General features: G+C 41.7%; 1 long non-coding RNA gene across 1 annotated transcript; it reads right to left on the bottom strand.

The window, feature by feature from the left end:
- Nucleotides 1-1678: 1678 nt before the first annotated feature.
- On the bottom strand, nucleotides 1679-2722 carry LOC112842722 (uncharacterized). Its single transcript, XR_003214718.1, has 2 exons — nucleotides 2356-2722; nucleotides 1679-2251 (listed from the first exon to the last, which is right to left on the bottom strand). It is a non-coding gene; the product is annotated as an uncharacterized LOC112842722 (long non-coding RNA).
- Nucleotides 2723-8778: the final 6056 nt, after the last annotated feature.

The raw sequence follows: 8778 nt of genomic DNA, 5'->3' as shown, positions 1-8778 counted from the left end.
AAGCCTCGATCCCTTTATTGATGCACATGGCCTACTAAGAGTCGGAGGTCGTCTTCACTATTCGAGTCTTGCTCAGAGTGAGAAGACTCCTGTGATTATTCCAGGCAATCATCATATTGCAACCCTGCTCATTAGACAGTACCACGAACAAGTTCACCATCAAGGGCGTCTCTTTACGGAAGGGGCTGTCCGTGCAGCTGGGTTTTGGATAGTTGGTGGCAAGAGAAAAGTGAGCAGCATCATCTACCGATGTGTGACATGCAGAAGACTCAGAGCTCCAGTAAGCTGCCAAAAAATGGCCAGCCTTCCGGCAGATCGTCTCTCAACAGACCCTCCCTTCACAAAGGTTGGCCTTGATGTGTTTGGTCCTTGGAGTGTTTCTGCACGCCGGACTAGAGGAGGCCTCTCACACAGCAAAAGGTGGGCCGTGATTTTCACATGTATGAGCGTAAGAGCCGTACATATCGAAGTCATAGAATCCCTCGACACGTCCAGCTTTATCAACGCATTGAGGCGGTTTCTAGCAGTTAGAGGGCTGGTCAAAAGTATTCGATCAGACAGAGGCACTAACTTTGTGGGTGCTTGTCAGGCCTTGAAGATACCTTCTAACATCGACCACAATGGTGTCAAGTCTTACCTGTCAGCCCAAGGATGCTCTTGGACATTCAACCCTCCACATGCCTCCCACTTTGGTGGAACGTGGGAAAGGATGATTGGTCTGGCCAGGAGGATTCTTGACTCCATGTTCCTCCAGCTCAAGGGGCAGCTTACCCATGAAGTGTTGGTAACTTTCATGGCAGAAGTAGCAGGCATCATTAATGCCCGGCCTCTTGTTCCTGTAACAACTGACCCCGACAACTCATTCATTCTTACACCAGCTGCTCTTCTAACATAGAAGGTAAACTGTGTTCCTGCTCCTCCAGGAGAGTTTGGACCCTCTGACCTCTACAGGCATCAGTGGAGACAAGTCCAGCACCTGTCCAACACCTTTTGGGACAGGTAGCGCAAGCAGTTCCTTCCAACATTGCAATCACGTAGGAAGTGCCAGTCATCTAACCCAAACATTAAGTCAGGGGATGTTGTTCTCCTCAAGGACAGCCAAGTACAAAGAAATAAGTGGCCACTTGGTCTGGTAACACAGACCTTGCAAAGCAAAGATGGTAAAGTTCGCCAGGTCGAGGTCAAGGTCATCAAGCCAGGAGGAGAAACATTGTTTGTGAGACCCATTACAGAAATAGTACTTCTTCTGGCTTCAGATGTCTAGATGTTGAACTGTCATTGACAAAGTGTGGTGGCGTTAATCACGCCAGGCGGGGAGTGTTCTGATATTGAAAGTTATTTTAAGTTAGACTGTTTTCTTGGATTTGCTAAATGTTTAAATATGCGATTGTAACTCTCTGGTGCCACCTTAAAACCTGTAGTCGGTAGTAGGACATGATGTCGTCAGTAAACAGGAAGTAAGTCTGTGAATTAAGGAGAAGGCATGTGCAGCATGGTGGCCTTAGTCAGACAAATCCAGTGGCATCCACATACATCCTTTGTACATACCCACAATGCTACCAAAGGCAAACTTGTTTTATATTTTATGTGCATGTATAGACCACTTTCTTTCAAGTAAGTTCATTTTTCTATAAGTTTAATGATGATGCAATCTTATGCAGTTTACGCTAGCAATCGCTTATGGAGCTAGTTAAAGGGGAACGATAAACGAATTGGAGGCATTCATTGTAGCAAGACTTGTTAAAATCATAATTTGATGTTTGTATTTGAGTTAAAAAGGGAAGTAATTCATATGAACATTGCATGTCGACATATTAAAAAACTGGGTTAATATATTTTCTTCGTTATATATGTACGTGGTGAATAAGTACAGTGATTATGTCTTGTACTGTTTGTTACAGTTTCACCTTTCCCTGTGTCAATAAACCTGTGAACCGGGAATCGTGTCGTCAGAGTCTTGATGTGGGGAAGGAGTTTAGCTGACTGCCCAACCATAGCAGAGGCAGTACAATGACACTAAATCACATGGAAATTTATGTTGGTATTATTGCAGGCAATGTGATGTGACACAGCCCAGGATATTGGAGATTCCATTAAGACACTGATGATCAATAACTGAATATATAATACACCTTTAAAGTGATTTGAATATAAATTATGACCTACATCGTCCAAGCTGTACAGTTCACACCGTCCTTGGAAAAAAAGCCTGGCTGACAGTCTTCACACACTGTGTCACTTTTGCTGGTTCCTGAAGGAAACACATTCGTAGTTACACAGAATCCAGAAAAAAAACAAAACTCATAGTTTATCAGCTCATCTAAAAAAATAGACTCAGACTTTACATTTTCTTACCAGGTTCTTTTATCCTCTGACCAGCTGCACACTGTGAATATTTCTCTGCCAAACTACATCTGTTATTGTCAATCAAGCCTTTGCAGTTGTCACGTCAAGTAGAGTGAGCCGTGTGGAAATGTTAAAGGAGGATCCAGTCGCAGGCACTCGTGAAGGTGAGGTGGTTTATTGAACACAAAATGCAAATGGAGAAACAGCAAACGGGACTGGAAACTATCTAAACTGGGAACAACTAAACTACTGAACACAAACCAGGACCTGAACATGAAGGAGGATGAGCAGGGGTAAAAGACGACGGACAGCAGGGAGACACACAGATGAAGCAGGGTGGATACACAGACGGACCAGCAACTACAAAGACAGAAGACGCGACTTAAGTAGGCTGTGTCCCAATTCAGGGTATGCACGCTTGAAGTACGCATTTCAAGTGCGATTACGTCACCGCCACGCGACGACGGCTGTCCCAATTCAAAGTGTACTTCAAATGCATACTCCAAATGCGCCGTCGATTTCCCCAAATGTCAAGCGTGGTCCGGTGCACGCTTCGTGGTCCCATATATCCCACAATCCATAGCGCAGCGGTGGGTGTGGATAATTTTGCCGCAAAATACGGCAGAAGGGAGCGGCCGAAGAGTGAACTGTCAAAAGTAAGTACTAAATATGATGTCACTTATTTATGTGCGAATGTTTAAGAACATTAAAACATTACTGTTGGCCACATGTCGGCAAAGTTATGTGACATTAGTGATGTTTGTACTTTCAGCGGTAACTTGGTTTTAAAGTCTCTACTTCTAAATATATATATAGTTGACCTTAATCTTACAGAGAATGTGATGATTTTATGGATAATTAAAGTCAGTCATATATCCACAAACACAACAAGCTGAAAGTCAGTGATGCTGCTCGGTTTGCTGTCCTGAATATCACGGCACAAGCAGGATTCACTGCACTGTTAATGTTAGCTATGTTATATTGCTGCCTCTGTTCGGTGGTGTCGAGCCAAACGGACTTTAACGTGTGTTTGAACGATCTGACGGTTCACTCGTTAAGCTGAAAGAAAGATGCTTTAATCACAGGAGTCACACATGTGTCCACTGTACCATCTGGGAACTCTTCTTGTTTAGCACTCGTAATAACACAAACACTAAATCTTCCTTCTCTTGTGCTGTTTTGTAGCAGTGTGTACACCTGAGACTGTCACCTGTCTGTCTGTCCTGCACTCTCTCTCTGTTTCTTTCTCTCTGATTGTGGAATAAAAGTATGAACATGTATTTATAAGTTACACTTGTGTTTGAATCCTGCAGCTTATCACACATTTGATTTCCATGTGTGACAACTGCAAGTGTCCAGAATGAGGACAGACTGAGGGACCCACTGCTGCACATCATCTGTGAGGCTTTGCACTCCTGATGATCCACCAGGACAAACTCAGCAGTGTGTGAGGAAGAGGAGGAGGAAGAGCCAGCAGCAGCTGACAGATGAAGAGAATAGACAGATTGTTCCCTGTTTGTGAAGGACTGCTAGGAAAGTTTAAAATAACTAATTGTCTGTCCTGAATCAGTCTTATTAGGTAATGTTCAAATAATGTTATCATTCCAGTGTTTTCAGTGTGGGAGAAAGTACTCAGGGCCTTCAAGTTACACACTATGAAAGGCAGCAACAAGTTTAATATTCAGAAACCTAAAGTATGTATCAGCAGCAGAATGGAGCTAAAAATGTTTGTTTCAGTTCTATGAAGCTTTGAGTATTTTGGATTAGTAGTACTGCTGTGTTTGTTGCATCATATTGCTGTAATTGTTTATATGCTTTATATATTCTGAGCTAAGTTGATCTATAGTGTTACATCATATTCTATAAGGATGTTATGTGTTTGTAGACTTTCTGCCCAGTTTGACCCATTTAGCAGAAGTCGGCCTGTTTAAGGCTCTGATATCTATTCTGTATGACTTAAAGCAGTTATGACATGGTCTGATTTTCTCACCCAATAAAGGAATATTTCATATATCAGTCTGATCTTCATTCTATCAGAAACAGTTATCACAGCTCATACATTTTCTTTTTACACATATATGTAAGCATTGAGCCAAATGTAATAATGCCAACATATTAAATGAACAATATTTGTCTCTTATATATAATATATCTGTATATACACTGTCAGAGATACTTGTCTTTGAGTGAAGATTTAAGGTGATAGGAAATATAATTAACTGCTACTTGCATCTTTGACCCAGAGTTCAAGCTCATATATATATATATATATATATATATATATATATATATATATATAATCTGACAATACATATAATATTGTCCATATTATATTAACATTACCACAGTGAGATGACTTTAGTCTCATGAATAACATTAGCTAATTATTATTTACTAACTAATCTTGAAATGACTGTTCAGTACAGAAATGAAGCCCAACTATCAAAATGAATGACCAACAAAACATTTTTTCTCCTTCATTTCTGTCACACAAAGCTGTTTGAAACATTTCTCGCGGTTAGTATCATGGTTGCTAGGCAACCTGAACAGCCCGATGAAGGCTAGACCGTCCCATTTCACAAGCCTCTCACTTCCGCACTTCCCGTACTTGTAGTACGCACCGTACGTAGTACGCGTAGTGTGCGTACTTCAAGCGTAGTACGCGTAGTGTGCGTACTTCAAGCGTGCAGACCCTGAATTGGGACACAGCCACAGAGAAACACAGGGGCCGTTTCTCAATTCCCAAGTACGCGAGTACTCGCGTTCTCGGTGAGTACGTACTCGCCGAGAACGCACGGGAGTACATACCCGCCGAGAACGCGAGCACGGACTCGCGATATGTACAATTGGGACACCTGCGTACGTGATGATGTCACAGGTCCGGAGTCTTTACTGCCGTCCCCTCTTAATTTAACTGTGAGTAACATGTTATGAAGCTTAACTTTAATCACAGCCAAACCGGTTTACTCAGGAACAAATAAAACACTGAAATAAACCAAACATTAACATTTAGAAGTGATCTAAGTGACTTATATATCATTTTTAACCTCAGTAGTGAAACCTCTATTAATAAAAATAGTGTACATGTACATACGTGTACATACCTTAATAAAAACAAGCAGGTGAGATGTTAGAACGCTTTTATTTCTAGTTTAGTGGACACTCAATACTATAGACAGCTGCTGGGGTTTCTTTAACCTGAGTAGTGAGAAGTCCGCGAGCGGGGGGGGGCGTTGAAAACGATGTGCCGGGAGTCCGCTGTTGAGTTTTGGATGAAGTGCATTCTGGGATATTTAGCTGTACCAAGTCCACACCGATGCATGCTCGATAAAACGGGCGGAGCGAGAACACATCCGGGACTTTTTCGCGTTCTCGGCTTGATGCGTACTTCGAATTGGAACAGTACTTGGTCTCCGAATGATGACGTATCACGAGTACACGAGAACGCAAGTACGCACAAGTACGCATATTAGCTGTGTCCCAAAACGTCGGCTGCATCCTTCGGAGGACCCGGCCTTCGCGGTATACGTGGGCCGGGTCCTTCGAAGACCGAGAAGGCCGGAAGTGCGAGGCTGTGAAATGGGACGGTCTAGCCTTCAGATTTGCGTCACCGCTGTGTCGGTGGAGTTTAATAAACTCGGCCGTCTGCTCCTTGCTATCTAAAATATAACAGGACACTGGCGTAAATTCTCGACCGTCTCACACTTCTGTTTAATCAGTTTTCTGTTTGACGTTTATTCAGCTGTGTGAAAATCCCGGAGGAACCCACCCGATGGATTAATAAAGTTTTATTTAATCTAATAATCTAATAACTTTGATCTCAGCCAACCCGATTTACTCACGAACAAATAAAACACCGAAATAAGGCAAACAATTACATTTTTAAGTTATCCGAGTGACTTATATATCATGTTTAACCTGAGGAGCGAAAGAGCGGGGGTCTGAAAACGATGAAGCCAGGAGTCCGCTGCTCTCGACGGCTGGAGCGACCATTGAACCTCCCGGTTTGCTATCGAGCGGGTGGGTAACAGACGTCTCCGAAAACGTCGGCGCACTTTTGCAAATATGCGATGTCTTGATAAACCAAGCAGATATTTGTAATCTACACAGCCACTTTCTCGCCTGAAAATATGTTAAAAGTTTATTTTGTGACCCAGAAAGATTAATAAGACTAATTTTAAAACTTAGTAGCGGCCGCCATTGTTGGCAGCTGAAATTTGGCTGGACCGCGCTATGAATTCTGGGATATGGTGGGCCACGAAGGACACACCCAACCCATCCTTCAAATTCGGGGAAATGAAGGACGCATTTGTCGGCTGCATTTAAAGGAGTCGACGAATTGGGACAGCCTTCTTCGCCGGGCTGTGACGTAATCGGCCTTCAAATGCGGCCTCCGGAGGATGCAGCCGACGTTTTGGGACACAGCTATTGAGAAACGCCCAGGGAGATTACACACAGGTGGGGAACACAGCTGGGAGGAATCAACAAGACGAGACAGAGGTAAAACTGAACACACTCACATGAGACGCAGACCTTCACAATAAAACAGGAAACAAGAACACTACACAAAGACGCAGACTCGACACTGAGAGACAGACAGAAAATGACACATGGAACTAAACCCACACAAAACATGAGAACACAAATCCTAAACACAAATAAACAGAAACATAGAACTCTAATAATAATCATCATCATATTAATAATACTCATAGCACCCAAAACCACAACAATCATTCAAAAATAAACTAACAATCAAAACTCAAAATACTGGGTCAAAACTGACCCCCCCCCCCCTGGAAATTACGCCACAGATACTAGTATTAAAAAATGAAGTATAGACCAATCTCCAAATTGCCTTTTCTCTCAAAAGTTCTGGAGAAAGTTGTCCTCCTCCAGCTCCAGACCTTTTTAGATAATCACAGCATTGGTAAAGTATTCCAGCCTGGTTTTAAAACGCATGATAGCACTGAAACTGGTCTTTTAAAAGTTTCTAATGACCTTGTAACTTTTACAAACTCGGGAGATTCCGCCATTTTAATATTACTAGATCTCAGTGCTGCTTTTGATACGGATTCTTGATACATAGGATTCTTATCTCTCGGCTGGAACAATATGTCGGTATTAAAGGGACTGCATTGAAGTGGTTTAAATCTTGCCTATCTAATCGATTTTTCTCTGTTAGTTTCAGAGACACATTATCCCCAAGGACCTCGCTCTTTTGTGGGGTCCCTCAGGGATCTATTCTTGGCCCAGTTCTCTTCTCAATTCACATGCTTCCTATGGGCTCTATTTTTAAAAAATATGTTATCTCCTTTCACTGTTATGCAGATGATTCACAGATCCACCTCCCACTGAAACGCAAATCTGTGAACCCTCTGAAGACACTGTTCGATTGTCTGGAAGATGTTAAGGCATGGATGGCTTTAAATTTTCTTAATCTAAATGAACAGAAAACTGAGATCATTGTCTTCGGCCCTAGTGACCATTGCAACATTGGCCCCTTAGAAAATTATAACAAAACGTTGGCAAGGAATTTAAGTGTTTTTTTTAACATTCGATAAACAGATAAATAATGTGATCAAGACCAGCTTCTTTCACCTCCGCGTACTTGCAAAGGTGAAGCCATTTCTCTGCTTCAGAGACTTTGGGAAAGAAATCCATGCCTTTATTTCATCTCGCCTCAACTTCTGCAACAACCTCTACTCTGGTGTTACTTTGTCATCTATTGGCCGACTACAGCTGGTTCAAATTAATACATGGGAATACAAACTTTATTTTAGTCTATATTTAAATTCTAATAAATATTCTCAGCTTGAGTCAGTTAAGGAGAACATGAAAATAAAAAATAGCTCTGTTTTCTGTTCCTACTTTGTAGAGGGTGATTTTGCCTCTAAACAGAAATTGTGTACAGTCAGGGGATAAAGTGAGATACAGCAGGTGGGATGACCCAGAAAAATGGGTTAAAATGTCTCAGTGTGCGGAAAAGAATCATAACTTATAATAATTTATATTGAGAGCTGCGGTAGATTTTATAAATGCACAGGCTATGATCAGCTGACCTGCTGCTGCTCTGAGGTTTACTGCTCTTTGTGGATTTACACAACAAAATTTATCAAGATGATAAATGTCCTGGCTGATTTCCATCCTCTACACTGGAAGTATACTGTTTATACGTACTATGTACTTTGTACTTTGTTTCTTCGCACCTCTGGTTGTGACCATACTCAAAAATATTATCATCTTTATCATTTTTCCAGCTTGAAGAGGTGTTGGTGTGTTTGTTATGACACTGCAATATTGATATGACTGTATTGTACTTTCTGTTCTTCTTACATATACCTCTGACAAATGCACACCCATATGATAATACCAAGCAATCAAAAGCTGATACTGAAATAAAAACTTAACTGAAATAAAAACAACTGATCC

Source organism: Oreochromis niloticus, linkage group LG18 (assembly GCF_001858045.2).
Source record: "Oreochromis niloticus isolate F11D_XX linkage group LG18, O_niloticus_UMD_NMBU, whole genome shotgun sequence".
Lineage (NCBI taxonomy): Eukaryota > Metazoa > Chordata > Actinopteri > Cichliformes > Cichlidae > Oreochromis > Oreochromis niloticus.
Note: the sequence above shows the minus strand (reverse complement) of the source record. Positions and strands in the feature narration are given on the sequence as shown.